The sequence below is a fragment of the Saccoglossus kowalevskii genome, chromosome 12 (assembly GCF_978046115.1).
Source record: "Saccoglossus kowalevskii chromosome 12, keSacKowa6.1, whole genome shotgun sequence".
Taxonomy (NCBI): Eukaryota; Metazoa; Hemichordata; class Enteropneusta; family Harrimaniidae; genus Saccoglossus; species Saccoglossus kowalevskii.
Window position 1 is genome coordinate 28035369 of NC_140652.1, and position 15843 is coordinate 28051211.

General features: G+C 36.4%; 1 protein-coding gene across 1 annotated transcript in view; it reads right to left on the reverse strand.

Moving 5' to 3' along the window:
- Positions 1-11327, reverse strand: part of LOC100373220 (carnitine O-palmitoyltransferase 1, liver isoform) — a 44599-nt gene extending 33272 nt beyond the window's left edge. Inside the window, exon 1 of the mRNA XM_085506548.1 lies at positions 11251-11327. The gene's annotated coding sequence lies outside the window, so the exon portion shown is untranslated. The remainder of the gene's footprint in view (positions 1-11250) is intronic.
- Positions 11328-15843: the final 4516 nt, after the last annotated feature.

Genomic DNA, 15843 nt, shown 5'->3' on the forward strand with positions numbered 1-15843 from the left:
ATTCATAATTAATAAACTAATAATGATTTGTGTATTACTGTGAGAATATAATCATGTGCAAAAATTATTTTCAGAATATATATCCTTAATATAACTAAGTGCTAGTCATTCACTACATGGAACAAAGTACATGAAAATAAGAAAATGCAACTTTGGTGGAATGACCAGTTGATTTGCATAGAAATTTTGGGGTCATCTGTATGACATGGATTATGTGAAACTGTTCTTTTCATCAAAGGTAAACATTATGCAGCATGTATACTCCTTCATGTTTATGTAACCATGGTAACCTTACCTACCAATTTTTTTGAGAACAGAAAAAGTTTTTAAGCTTATTAATTACAAAATGTATGCATGCAAGTTTGATAAAAGGGCACCTCCAGTTAAGCCTAATCTCACAACAAATTTACTTTCTAGATTAAAATTACAATGGATAACAAAAGATAGATTAACATTGTAAACAACATACACTAGAGTGTCCCATGATTCTTTGGTGCAATCCCTGGGCTTGGAAGGCTCCCCTTTAAAGGCTACAGGCACATTCCTAATATATGAGGAGTGGGTGGGGGTGGTGGAAAGATATGACTGTAGAAATCTTCTTCCTTGAACCCTAATCATATTTACATCAAAATTCTGATGGTACATATATACACAATGTAATTATACATGTATTATAATTAAATTTGCATATTGTTGTGTTTGTTACATGTATACATTGTAAAAGTGGTTAATGTGTGCTGTGGAAATTCATGTTTCTTGAAATATGTATCGTTCCTCCAACCCTAGCACATGGAGAACAAAAAATGTCAACTATTTGAGAGGAATACCTGACCCCTTAAAAATCATGCTTTTTCGCAGCGAGGTCACTGCTCGCTTTAAATTGGTCAAATATGGTATGGTTACAAAGTCCAAAGATCTAAATGCAGGGTGACTGTACCCTAAAAAACAACAACATTAGGTTGCTTTCTAAAATGGTAAGGGCTCCATCAGAAGATCTTAGGGTAAGCAAATATTTGGTTTCTACGATACTCACAATTATGAAGCTAGACTTTTTTCTCGTGCAGTTTTTAATTTTGTTTTCAAATTTTTACTGTGGTTACTGTGAAATAATTTCTGTGCATTTATATGCTATCATTTCTTCCTTTTTGACAAAGATGAATGTATTCATGTCCCACTTCAAACTGAATTATTTATATTCAGACATGGATAAAATGTAACTACCATGAAAATCAATAATGAATATTTAATTCAAATTAAATTTAGGTCAGGGTCAGTCTTAGTGGTGTAAAAGGTTAAAGAGACGCATGGACTCTGAACGAGCTCTTTGCAATGGACGCACGTACCAGTTGGTTTGCTTCAGAACAACATGCAATGACAAGTCATTGTCAATGACACGTCCCCGTTCCGTTCATATTTGAGTGACATATACATTCAAAGCAGATCATGACCGAAATGCACCTGCATATGTACAACACATTGTGCTAAATCTGAACAAAATCCATCCATGCATGACTGAGATCCGGTTCTGGAATTGTGAAAATATGTGATTTTGATGCATTTTCGGCCTTAAAATGGCCATCATTCCGCTATTGTTAAGCAGATCATGAAACAAATGCACATATCTATTTGTGACATGATGTACCATGTGTGTGTGAAGTTTGAACTTGATCAATCCAGAACTGAATTCTTTAACAAAATGGCCGCCAGTCGGCCATTTCGAATTTGATCCGAAAAAAAAAAAAGACGTGCATCAAGGTCCTATTATGTTTAATGTATGTACCAAATTTGAACAAAATCCATCCATGCATAACTGAGATACGGGTCCGGAATGGTGAAAATGTGCGATTTCAATGCATTTTCGGCCTTAAAGCGGCCCCCATTTGGCTATCGTTAATGAGATCATGAAACAAATGCACATACATATTTGTGACATGATGTACCTTGTGTGTGTGAAGTTTGAACTTGATCAATCCAGACATGTCTCGGATACGGATCCAGAACTGAATTCTTTAAAACAAAATGGCCGCCAGTCGGCTATTTCGAACTTGATCCGAAAAAAAAATGACGTGCATCAAGGTCCTATTATGTTTAATGTATGTACCAAATTTGAATGAAATCCGTCCATGCATAACTGAGATCCGGGTCCGGAATGGTGAAAATGTGCGATTTCAATGCATTTTCGGCCTTAAAGCGACCGCCATTTGGCTATCGTTAATGAGATCATGAAACAAATGCACATACATATTTGTGACATGATGTACCTTGTGTGTGTGAAGTTTGAACTCGATCAATCCAAGCATGTCTCAGATACGGATCCAGAACTGAATTCTTTAAAACAAAATGGCCGCCAGTCGGCCATTTCGAACCCGATCCAAAAAAAAAAATGACGTGCATCAAGGTCCTATTATGTTTAATGTATGTACCAAATTTGAACAAAATCCGTCCATGCATAACTGAGATCCGGGTCCAGAATGGTGAAAATGTGCGATTTTGATGCATTTTCGGCCTTAAAATGGCCGCTATTTGGCTATCGTTAATGAGATCATGAAACAAATGCACATACATATTTGTGATATGATGTACCTTGTGTGTGTGAAGTTTGAACTTGATCAATCCAGACATGTCTCGGATACGGATCCAGAACTGAATTCTTTAAAACAAAATGGCCGCCAGTCGGCCATTTCGAACCCGATCCAAAAAAAAAAATGACGTGCATCAAGGTCCTATTATGTTTAATGTATGTACCAAATTTGAACAAAATCCGTCCATGCATAACTGAGATCCGGGTCCGGAATGGTGAAAATGTGCGATTTTGATGCATTTTCGGCCTTAAAATGGTCGCTATTCGGCTATCGTTAATCGGATCATGAAAAAAATGCATGTGCATATGTCCCATATAAGGTGTGATGTATGAGTGAAGTTTGAACTTAATCGGTCCATGCATGTTCAAGATACAGGTGATCACGGACGCACGGACGCACGGACGCACGGACGCACACAGGGCAAAACATAAGTCCCCGTTTTCGGACTGCGTCCGAACGGGGACTAAAAAGCGTTAGCAACACGTACATTTACACTAATGAACAATTGAAGTAATCAAGAACATCACCAAGGTACATGAACATGCAAAATAATATTGTACATAATAATACAATTGCTTTCATAGCTGTGACAAATATTATGACTTTACACAATAACGACATTAATAAGTAAATTTCAAACATGGCTGGCTGCCATTGTACAAAGATATTTTATCTATTGCTACATGTAGTAGCGCATATGGTGATGTAAATTACAAAGGTGTTTCTATGATTGAAATAAGTGATATGTTATTCACACTTTTAATAAAACGAATATGGTATTATCAAGACAACAAAGTGTGGTGGTCATCATATCACACATGGGGAAAAATAAGGGTACCATATTAACTCTTGTACAAATCAATGCCTATTATTAGTAAACAAAAGGCATTACCAAATTTTAAGTTGGCAATTTTTGTGATGATAATAATGCAACTAAGGACTTTAAGGAATCAAAGTTGGTAATTACCAGTAGTGCATATCAATATCACAATCAGATCAATAATTTCATTCATGCGTGACACAGGATGAGTGCAATGGGTTCTGGGTAAATCATAGTTTGTCAACACAAACATCACACTGCCCAGTATTACGTGATAACAAAGCTCAGACAGGAATTTTCTCTCTAATAATGGTCTAATCTGTGTCTCTCCCATTATTGCACATCCCTGTCTGAGCCCTGTTATTTAAATAATAAAAAATCCCCCACATTGGATGAGGAAAATGGTCTATGGCAAGATAACGTGCAAGGAAAAGCTGAACACATCATTCCATCTGGACCCTTCCTTGAAGTTAATATGACATTGTGTGGGGTTTACATGTATTATTGTTGTTCCAAATCACCACCAAATTAATTTTGTAAATTTGAAGCTTAACATAATTGTGTGATACATGTATAAGTAAAACCATGACATCTAATTCTGATAGTGGTGATGTACAACAGACAACTATGAGCAATGAGTTGACGTCATTTATTCCCTAAGTAAATAGTACTGGATAGTTATACTTGGTGAACCTCACCCCCAGACTATGCTTAACCTGCACATACTGTAAAATCTGTATTAGAAACCGCGGCTTCTATTAAAATGGTACAATCCAATAGAGGGGGTGCGGCTTCTATTAGAGCATCTACACATATGAGAAATGATGATTTTTTGGTTCCCAATTGTTTAAAAAGAATGGGTGCGACTTCTATTAGGGATGCGGCTTCTAATACAGATTTTACGGTAACTATAATTACAGTACCATGTGATGAATGCGCGTCTTCATTTTTTTTTCTTTTTTTTCATTCCTCATACTCATCACCATGGAGACACTTGTTTACCATTTTAGCTTGGGCAAACGTGTACCTTTTACGAATGTCGCTTTGTACTTGTATGGAATCAATGTTTTTTTTTTTTATCCGCATGTTCGCTCCTTTTCCACATGTTGCATCAGACTCATTGGAAACTTCAACCTCATTTGATTGACAGTCTGGCTGGCTGACAGATTTAATCAGCCCTATATCATTTAAATAGGGTAATCCATTGCAAAGCCATTCCCATAAAGCACTTTTGGAGACTATCGATATGATCCAACCTGAAATTACTGCTAAGCGAGCAGCCATGGACACAGAAACTACACAGTATGACAGACGCCTAACTTAACCCCCAATTGAGCAGTAATCTAGTTTATAATTTAACAGCAAACAGGTGGCTAGCAGGCTTGAATCACTACAAAGTATATCCAATAAGTGTACAATGTAGCTATGTGATCTGGCAATTATAAACAAATCAAGTACTGGATACTTATATATTGTGGTGCTGTCAATCTCAATTTGTCTGGTACATATACGTTTTTTTCCAAACAACTTTGAATCTTTATTGAAGATTAAATTTGTGGATAACATAAAAAGGAAACAATAATGTACATGTGTAACAGCAGCCTGGCTATAGTGACTAACGATGCACTTCTTACAGAACAGATACTATCATAGACAGATACATATAATGAACTCAACTACCAGTATTCTAAAGGTGATCTATTACTGTCAGTAAATCTATAAAAAGAATAGTATCAGCTGCGTTTACCTTTACCACTATTGTCTGTATATTTTACATGTATATTTACCAGTATTGTAAAATCTGTATTAGAAGCCGCATCCCTAATAGAAGTTGCACCAATTCTTTTCGAACAACTGAGAACCGAAAACTATTTCTCATAAGCGTAGATGCTCTTATAGAACCCACACCCCCTCTGTTGCATTGTCCCATTTTAATAGATGTTGGGTGTTTTATATATGGAATTTATATGGATTTTTGGCGAGTTGAATGGGAAAAAAAAGGGTATATTTGCTGAATTTTTTTACTGAATCATTTCTTCAGCGAAAATAATTCCAAGTAAAAATAAAGTATTTTACATTGTGCAAGAGGGGTTGAACTTTAGCCGTTGAAAGTACCAAACTCCAAGGCCAAAATTAAAAAGAATGTATTGGACTGACTGAAATTGTGAAGAATGTATTTGAAGGGTATCAGGCCATTCAGGCAATTAATTCAACAAAAATTTATTGGTCTGCATAGGTAAGAAATTATAAGGAACATTTGGTTTTTTTGATTGGCAGACAGATGAACTTTGGATACTAAATTACATGTACATAGTGATAGATGTACTGTAAAGGGGGTAATTATTCACTAGGTTTTAATTTAGCTTATTTCGCTGACTGGAAAAATGCGCTAAATTAAAACACAGTGAATATGTGAAATTTAGCATAGAACACATTATCTAAATGACGAAACCGTGAATTTAAAACCCACTGAATATGCCTGAAATTGTAAATCAGTGAAATTTAAACCCAGAGAATATTAGTCATTTTACAGTATCTCATAATCAATCCATTAGATTTACTGGTACATTCATTGATGAACTTTTAGTCTATCTCTCAAGGACTGGAACTTTGGACTGTTTATGTTCCATTTATCATAACAAAACAGAGAACTTTGCTCTCACACAATACCCCATGTGTTCTCAAGGTTATACATGGACAAGGTTATTTCTGATAACAGGATTCAATTTTACATGGCTCAAAACACAAGCAGCATAGTTCATTACAAAGTCAAATGACTAGGACAAAATATTATGCTCCTGTCAAAGGTTGTTTGTATAGAACATTAGCAGCCAAGGATGTATAAAATAACCTGTCTGATATGCAATGAAGATCATGATTTGAAATCCTGTGAGTGAAATGATCACAAAATCAGTGGATTTAAGTGTATATTGTACTTTTTTTAAGAAAGATCAATGCCAATGAGTGAGGCTGTAAAAGAACTGATGAGCATGAGTGAGGCTGTGATAGAACTTACTGGTGAGCATTAGTGAGGCTTTGAAAGAACTGGTGAGCATGAGTGAGGCTGTGAAGGAAATGGTGAGCATGAGGGAGGCTGTGAGACAAATTTCACGTGTTTTTGAATACAATAACCTCATTTCAGCTTACACAAATTCTCCAAACATCCCTTGTGTTCAGTGATGCTATGCAGCGATTGATGTGCACAAGGGAATGAGATTTTTATCACATATCACATAGATGCATATGTACATGTAGATATCTCAGTTGCATATCCTCATCTTGCATGTCCTTGATGCAGCATGGTATTAAACCGAGACAGTACTGCCTGTCTGAATCTTAATAACCCTTTATGTACATCATTTAACATTTTCATGGCAGAATATGCATTTCACAAGCTGATCATTAAAGAGTAAGGACATCTATGACTGACAAGTTACAGTCTAGATCCACTGTCAAGACAAAAATACACTCGGGAATATAGGGGTTAGCTTCGAAGGTACCTTCAGATAATTACTGTAAAACATGTTGAAAAAGCGACATTCAGTTTTAGCAAATTGTGGTAAAATGAAGTAATAGAGAAATGTTGATTTAGCGAATCTCTCTTGTCATTGTTGATTTCCTGTTTTCACAATACTTGTCTGTCACATGCCAAAACAAATGCACAGTTATCCCTCCATAAAAACTGAAAACTGTCAAGTGTAATTAGGAAGCGCCCCAGATTTTTATGTTCCGGTTACTGTATACAAATCCCTAAGCCTAGTCCATTTTGAATTTATAATAAAGTCATTAGCGACATCTTGAATTAGCGATTCAGTTCTCTTGCTAAAAAGACAAGCTCGCGAAAAAGACGCGTTTTACAGAATTTCAGGTAAAATTCCTACTGTTGAAATGAATATCTCACAACATACATTGTACACTCATCAGCAGAAACACAAAAGTGGAAAAGAGAGGTTTTTTTTTTTTTTTACATAAATCAAATGTCACAAAAATTAATGGGATGGAGACGTGGATGTATTTTTTACTACTCTTATTATTCAATAAAGCCAGTTTACCACAGAGAAAGTGAAACTACAATTTTATCATTGTGCCTCAAAATAAAATCACTTTTATTTTTTGCTGATATGTAAATTGCACTAGGTTAATTAAATATATGCAAATTTGAAAAAATAATGTACTGTTTTAATTTGCGAACCAGAGCATTTGAAACCTAGTGAATATCTCTGTACCATCAAATCTAATGAATTTACTGAATATTTCTTGAATACTCACAGTAAACTGAAGTTAATTTTGTGAGAGCCAAGATTTGTGCTTCTCAGCGATTTTCATCCACACAAATGGAATCAAATTATCAGATCACAAAATAGACAGTAAATGTTTATTTTGATAAACCATCACTGTAGTGACATGGCCTGACATGTGGGAGTGACTGGCCCCCTCGCCGGCCGAATGGCATCAGACCCCACTAAGACCTGACAGAATAGTGTATGACTCGTTGGCAAAACCAAAACTGCAAATTCGCAAAGTTCACGCTACTTGCAATGAGTTGCAATGAATACTCATTTTAGTGGTCATGGTAATATCGTCAATCATTGGGCAGAAATTAGCCAGCACCTTATCACACATTATGTCAACAAATAAACTCTGCTGTGAATGGTTATTCTTTGATGGCTGTCACTATCTGATGTTCCTGCAATTTGATTGGTATCGACAAAAGATTGTCAGGGAAGTGAAAAAATACATCGTTTTGTCACGTGTGTGTTGGGTTTGGATCACTACGAAAAGGTGTAACTTGCGCGACCTTGTCAGCATATGTGTGACATTGACATAATTGTCTCAATAAACTATGCAGATTTATTCACATGCATCTTACTGACACATGTACACCAACATGTTACAATGTGTATTACAAAGAATAACTATAATTGATAAATCCAACAATATAAAACGAGATGCCAAAACATCAATGTCAGATTAAAAAATAAATAAAGCACTAAAGCTGTGCATGAAGTTTGGTAAAAAATCCATGCGATGTGTGCAACATGTGTAAATTACTAGTAGATGGTTCACATATAATTAGAAGGTCCACTGACCAGTCAAATTGTAGGAACTGACCCGGTCAAACTTGTGGATAGCAACTACTCAGGAAACTGCAGTCAAACTTGTAAAACTTGCGTAAAACAACACACTGCAGTCAAACCTAAATATAGTGACCACATCATAGTGATAAACCAGAGTATACAAAAAAAATGTACTGGTAGCCTGCATTGGGACAGCGCAATGGTGGTCACTACAGGCAGGTTGTCCTTATACTACCGTAAAATACTTTATTTCTGCTTGGAAAAAATTTTTGCTAAAGGGATGATTCAATGCAAATAAAATCTAGTGAATATATATTTTTTTCCTATATGTTATATTCAATGCATCAAAAATCAATGAAAATAAATTCCATACAAAACACCCAAAAGCTATTTTCAGCAAAAATAAATTCCAGCTAAAATAAAGTATTTTACAGTAAACATAACATATTGACGCATTCTATTCTAGACCTAATGAACACAATGCCATAATGTTGTGATTTCATAAACTCAAAATTGTCACATTTTTCAAAAAAGGTTATTGTCAATGACATCATAGATTTTGTATTTGGCAATTAAACTTTGCTGAAGTCTAGTTTTATTCAAACCAAAAATGAAATGAACATCAGCAACAACTCACATGTCAGAAAAACGTTTGATTAACTTGACATTAACCAGATACCCATTAGTTAAACTTCATTGTAATCCCCAAAAAAATTGGAATGTAAATCAAAATGACTGCCTATACACATAATTTAAACAAAACCAGTGAGTGACAGTACGTGAAATGTGACTGTCGTATTATTATACATCTGTCACATTATCTGATATCACCATAAGTTACAACATGCTGTACATGTAAAAGTATTAGAAATATTACATGGGGTATCGGCATGGCGTATCTTGGGGTATTCAAACATGAACCGATTAAGAAGTACCGGTATGTTGAAGAAGTCAGTTGTTATCACAGCGAAAATTTCCAATAATTGTCACTATTTTGCTCAGTTCTGGCAATGGTTACAAGGTCATATCGACCTCTGCATACACGTATAACCTCACATTTAATTAGTAAACAATGACCTCATTGAATTTTCATTTTCGTACTTTGTTAAAATTTGTCGCAGTAGAGTAAAAAACAATAATATAAATTCTGGTACAGATATAACATGCCTGATCAAAACACTGCAGATGATGTATCGATCATCCTAATAATTCAATGACAATTTATCGCTTCAATTGGAATCAACTCACATGGCTAACTTCACTGGTCTCCACTGAACTCCAGTAACCAAGCAGCACCTAGGCAAGTGTGATTCACTGGTCTAGACTGAACTCCAGTAACCAAGCAGCACCTCGGCCAGGTGTGACATAATATTCAAATAGATCATCTAATATGTAACTACCTCTTTAAACTGATAAACAGTCTCACACTGTGCCATAGGGGCATCTTCTGAAAAGGCTTGAAAATTAGAAGGGACACAATTGCATGGCAGTGCAGGTCAAGGCAAGCATCTTGACTACCATTGTTTGTGTATGTTGGGGTATGAATCTAACATCATCAGCTTCACACTTTAGATATCAGCACATTCGCTGGTACAGATTCAACAGCTGTGATGTGCTAACAACATGTCAACCAGACAGTTAAAAAGAGACAGTAATACAGTATATTTATAAACATGAGATCATATTAAAATAAGGCTGAATATAAAATAAATAAAACAATACAGCTAAATTTGAGAAAATAAACAAAACAAAAAACCCTGCCTACATGTACTGACCTACCTGTTGCCGGAAACAGGTAATTGTTTTATTTGGTCTAAAGTAAAAAATCAAATCATTCTTTTTGGAAAATGTTACTGTTAGCTAATTAGTCTTAAAATTGAAAATAAAAATATTGAATAATAAAATTAAGGTTATGTATCATCTTGTTAGTGTATTTATTAGTCTTATTTTTATATTCAAATTAACAATAACATGTACTTTGCCCATGTCAACCTGCCTACCGACACACCCACAGATTGTGAAGGGTCATCAAGTCGTGCAACATCACAAGACGAAAGGGCACGTGACCTTTGCCGTGAACTCGTCATCGGTATTAAAACAATTATTGGAATGTTGGTGTGTGTCACAAATAAACAATTAATAGACAATCGGCTCATTCGCTGGATCACAGTCATGCCTGGTACAGGAACTCTGACAGAATAAACTTCCACAAGCGAAACACACACACGGAAATTTTAAGATGCAAACTTCGGTCAACAGTCACGTTTATATCAGCAGTATTACTATCGACCGGGGAAAATGTCAACACAAGAACTACAAAACACGAACCAATCGAGGACTGAAATTAATTTAAGAAAGACGTGCTAGCAAATGAAATGTTAACCTACTACGAGCCAGACTGGTTATAATTCATGTACGTCACATGCGTAAACACTGACCGGTTCAATCGTCATCTCATCTTTCAGAACATATCTCGCGGCTTAGCAACGCAGTGCCACTGCTCCGAAAAACATGAATGGTATAGAGTGACAGCCCTTTGTGACACTGTCATGTTGGAACGCTGAAACGACATGACCTAAAAATCCAGAAAGTTCGTATGTAACCCGTACACGATAGATCATGTTTGGAAACATTCGAAACTATGCACAAAAAAGGTCGCAGGGAGAGGAAAACATGCCATTGTTTTCGCAATTTATTTGCTATATACGAAATATAAGAAACTTGATCAGAGACATAACATTACCCAATGCCCAGATGTTGGAAAACTTACCTTGAAATTGCCAAGTTCACTGGAAACAGCAGTAACATAAACCGGCAAAACACCAACCATGTGATCCGGCGCATGCGTAGTGAAATCGGAAACGCGGCCTATGTACTCGGCTGCTTGCGGTCAATAGCTAATTTCCCATACACCCTTGCGTGCATACCTTCCTGGCAAATCAATCAATTTTAATTGGCAACGAGCCATAGAGGTAATATATGCAGGGCGACAACGATGACAGCGGGCTCGAACAAGGAGATAACTAAAGTATTTGACTTACTTGCTGAATAGCCTAATAAATAAACAATTGAATCCTGGCAGGGTTGTGCAAGTACACCGTTGAGGGCGCAGATTCTGAACTACAAACACGAACTTATCATACTAGTACACACTATTGAGACTTATGGTGTCTTTGTCGGAAATATTAATTAATAGTCCATATGTAACAGTTTGTAATGGTGAGCAGATATCGATATTTTTATTTTGTTAGCAAAACAGCGCAAGAATCTAACGTCGTATGTCGTTTATTTGCGCATTGTGGACCACTGTTTAGTGTTTTGGTGTAGGCACGGTTACTCTTTTTCAGTAACCGTGGTGTAGGAGGGGGCTTCTGTAAGTCTAAAATCAACAAAGATGCTACTATTGTTTATTGTAGGAATTATGTAAAGAAAACAAGACTGGAATTTGAATAATCATTACCTTCCATGGAATAATTCAGAATGACAACAGAGTTGACCTTCAGTGTGCTAGTGCACAGTGCTACAGATAATCTCAGTTTCCTCTCAATAGAACACGTGCAATAGAACAAGTTTTGCTAAAACATTTTAATATAGTAGTTACATTGTCAATATTTGTATGCATACAACTATTGCTTCAGTACCCGTAAGTGCCCGAATTTGGGTACTCACGTAAGAAACTATTCAATTCTCACAAGAACCAAATCTAAAATGCTTTTCATATACTGTAAAGGGGGTAATTATTCACTGGGTTTTAATTTAGCTTATTTCGCTGACTGGAAAAATGCGCTAAATTAAAACACAGTGAATATGTAAAATTTAGCATAGAACACATTATCTAAATGACGAAACCGTGAATTTAAAACCCACTGAATATGCCTGAAATGGTAAATCAGTGAAATTTAAACCCAGTGAAAATTAGTCATTTTACAGTAGATTAGTTGGAAACACGGTTAGTAACGGTTAGTTAACGGTTATACTGGTAAACACTGTAGCCATCGTTTACTAATTACTCCCCTCTGTGCCAGCAGCCACTGAAACAACCCCTGAAATTCCTTACTTGTACAACCTACGTATACACCAATATCTGTATTATGTAGGGTTTATATTTATGAGCACTCAGTAGAAAAATACGTAAACGTATTTGTTTTACCAGAAAAAAAAACTGTAAAATATATGTTAGGATGCCATTATAAAATATTATAAATTATGGTTAAAAACGTAACAATATTAGTAGCGTTCACACACAGCTTTCTCCTTAGCCATGGAGCTAAAAAAAAAAAGGAGAGTGAACTCCCTTTGATGCTATTGTTACCATGACTTCTGCCGACTATTTGGTCAACAGATAACACTTGACGGGTTTATGTAACTTCTAAATTGGTGATGTGTAATACACAAGTAATTGTGATGGAATGTAGTGGGGAACAAAGTATCGTTAACTTCCAACCCGCCACAATATAACTATCCCCTATCCCTTAATATGAGCTATCAACACAAATCAAAGCAACGCAACGCATGTCAAATTCAATCGGCGATTGCCGGTTTGGCCGTGATGTGCCGCTATTGGCACCTACCCTAACATGGCATAGAATAGGTCAGCTTACTATTTAACTAAATTTCGGCGTCCGCGGGAAAAGATTTTACAAAAAAATAGAATTTACCGGAGCTCAAATTTAACGCGTCGTTTATCCAAGGCACGTGTTGTCTATGAGGGCCCACACAGGAAGTAGGACAGATGAACAGAAATGAAAAACGTGATTGTGAATTTGGCTATGGGAGCTCGAACTTCAATTCAAGCTTGTTGGAAAGTACATGGAAAACACTATATATCGGTAGTAATTTTATCGTCTGCGGCCAAGTATTTTATTTTAAAATCAATTTCTTGTGAGCAATGTTTTTGACATTACGAGAACCACATACATTGTAATAACTTGCTGAAAACCCGTCCGATTTCCATGACTCAAACGCAGACCTGTAGAACTGACGACATTCTTCCGTAATTACCGCTACGCGCATGTTCACCGACCTTTGACGTCAACTGCGCAGAACAAAAATGATCGTCACTCCTCAGGAAGGCGGTGACGGCTGAATAATCAGTGTGACGGCAGCCGGCAGAAGTCAGCGACATGAAAGGCGCGTAAACACAAAAGAATAATCAGCTTAAAACAAAAGACTCAAGTAGGATTAAAACCAGTCCAGTCTCCTTTTTTTAGCTCCATGCCTTAGCTAAGTACATAGCCCGTACAGCTGAGCCCGTACATAGACCGCTAAGTATATGCCAGGCTCTGGTATATGCAAAGTACATAGCCCGTACATAGACCGCTAAGTATATGCCAGGCTCTGGTATATGCAAAGTACATAACCCGGTCCAGCATTAGTACGAGCATGGAACTATAAACCCCAGGAAGAACAACCACTTCGTTTTCGTTTGAACTATGATAGTTGCCGCGATGTCAAATGTTTATTTTGACTGTCTATTTCGTCGCATTAAAAAATAAGCCGATTTACGCAAACGAACGTTTATCTCCGACTATCGGTCATTTTCGGAGTCAATCGGGCGACTTCGGGAGATCACGTGATCGAGTTGTTTCGGTTATAGCATAAAAAACAATGGTGCCAAGACAAAAATACTGATAAATGAGCGACATTCAACGGGAAAAAAAAACACATTGCCACTTCTGGCGATCGAAGGGAAACACGGAATAAGTCGGGATATCTCGACAACAAACAGCATACGAAACCCCATGTTTCGCAAACTTTCGCAACCTTAGTTTTTCGAGGGTTGAATAAAACAAGAAGTAATCTGAAAACGACATTGAAAATTATGAAAACTCGCTAAAACTCCGACCCGTTGCATGATTTCCGGTACACTGAGGGTCACCCTGCAGACCGACATGTTTGCGCATGCGTAGTGAACGAAATATTTTACTGCGCAGATATGAAATTTTTTTTTCAAGTTTTCCGTTTCCAGCAAAGCGGTTGATAAGGGCGTATCGGCGGCAACTAACATGGAGTATGACTAATGTTGTGGAAACAAAAGCGAAAGCACTGTAAGATAAACTAAGACCATGGAACTATGGGTTTATAGTTCCATGCTAAGACAAAGGTTTTTTTAATCCTCTTTAATAGTTTCGTTGTTCTTCCTGGGGTTTATAGTTCCATGGTATGAGAATGGAGCTCCGTGCTCCTCAGTACGGGCTTGTATAATTTGCGGCTTGTGTATATCAGGGTGGTGTATAATGAATAAATAGAAAGTCTGTTTGAGAGGTGTTAGATCTTCAGTTTGTTTATGTTTAGTCTTAATGTGGTCAAACAAATCAGGGTTTAGTCTAACCATGGAATAGACTGGCCCAGCTGTGATGATTTTTTAAGTTAAATGATAATAATAATAATAATAATAATAATAATAATAATAATAATAATAATAATAATAATAATAATAATAATAATAATAATAATAATAATATTTTTTTATTTAATTTTAAGTTAAAAAAGAAATTAATCGCCCAGACTGTGCCATTAACTGTGCCAGACTGTGTACTGTAATCAGCAATGAAAGTTGATGCGGCCGGACAACAGTAAGTTGACAACAAAAACATATTTAAGTCTGCTGTCAAGCATTGTATATCCTGTTTCACATTTTATAGTGTCTAAGACACTAGGACCAACCCAAGTTGTTAGTTTGTTTTTCGTTTTCATACAGTCAAAACGTTATTATTTACGTCTGTCGACAGTCCCTGTGGAGGGACTGTGGTCTGTCATAAACGTCCTTTTTTTCTTTTGAATATAGTGTCCAGCTTGGCGGTCAGTTCAACGGTTCAATTTGATTTCAACGAAAACTCTGCCAGTGGCGAGATTTATCTGCATATTATACTAGAACGTTATATATGTAATGCTGTCTTTGGAAGTACTGTTTTGAACTTTTTGATTTGGTCTTCCTCATATGGATGATCTAGCTTTTCCTCGGCATAGCAATCGGCGTGAAAAGGGTTTACGACAGAGCAACTAATTTGCATATTTAGTAAAGGATTGTGGCGATTACGTAATCTTGCTTCTGCTGCTGGTATTGTCGCCACATCAATTTGGACATTGGCCAAAAAAGGAAAGGTGTACTCTGGGAAATACAGTTTAAAAAACGATTTATTTTTACCATAATTTACACGGTCATAACATAATGTGCAAACACATGTACACACATGCCCGTTACCTTTGACACCATTGTAGCATCGATTGTTTTAATCGGCCTCTGTTCAGGGACAGTGCACGAACATCGAATACGAGTCAGAACAATACACGTGTATATACAAAATGCGAACAATGTAAATATAGATAAAATAATATCAGAAAAACTAAAAACAAAGTTTGA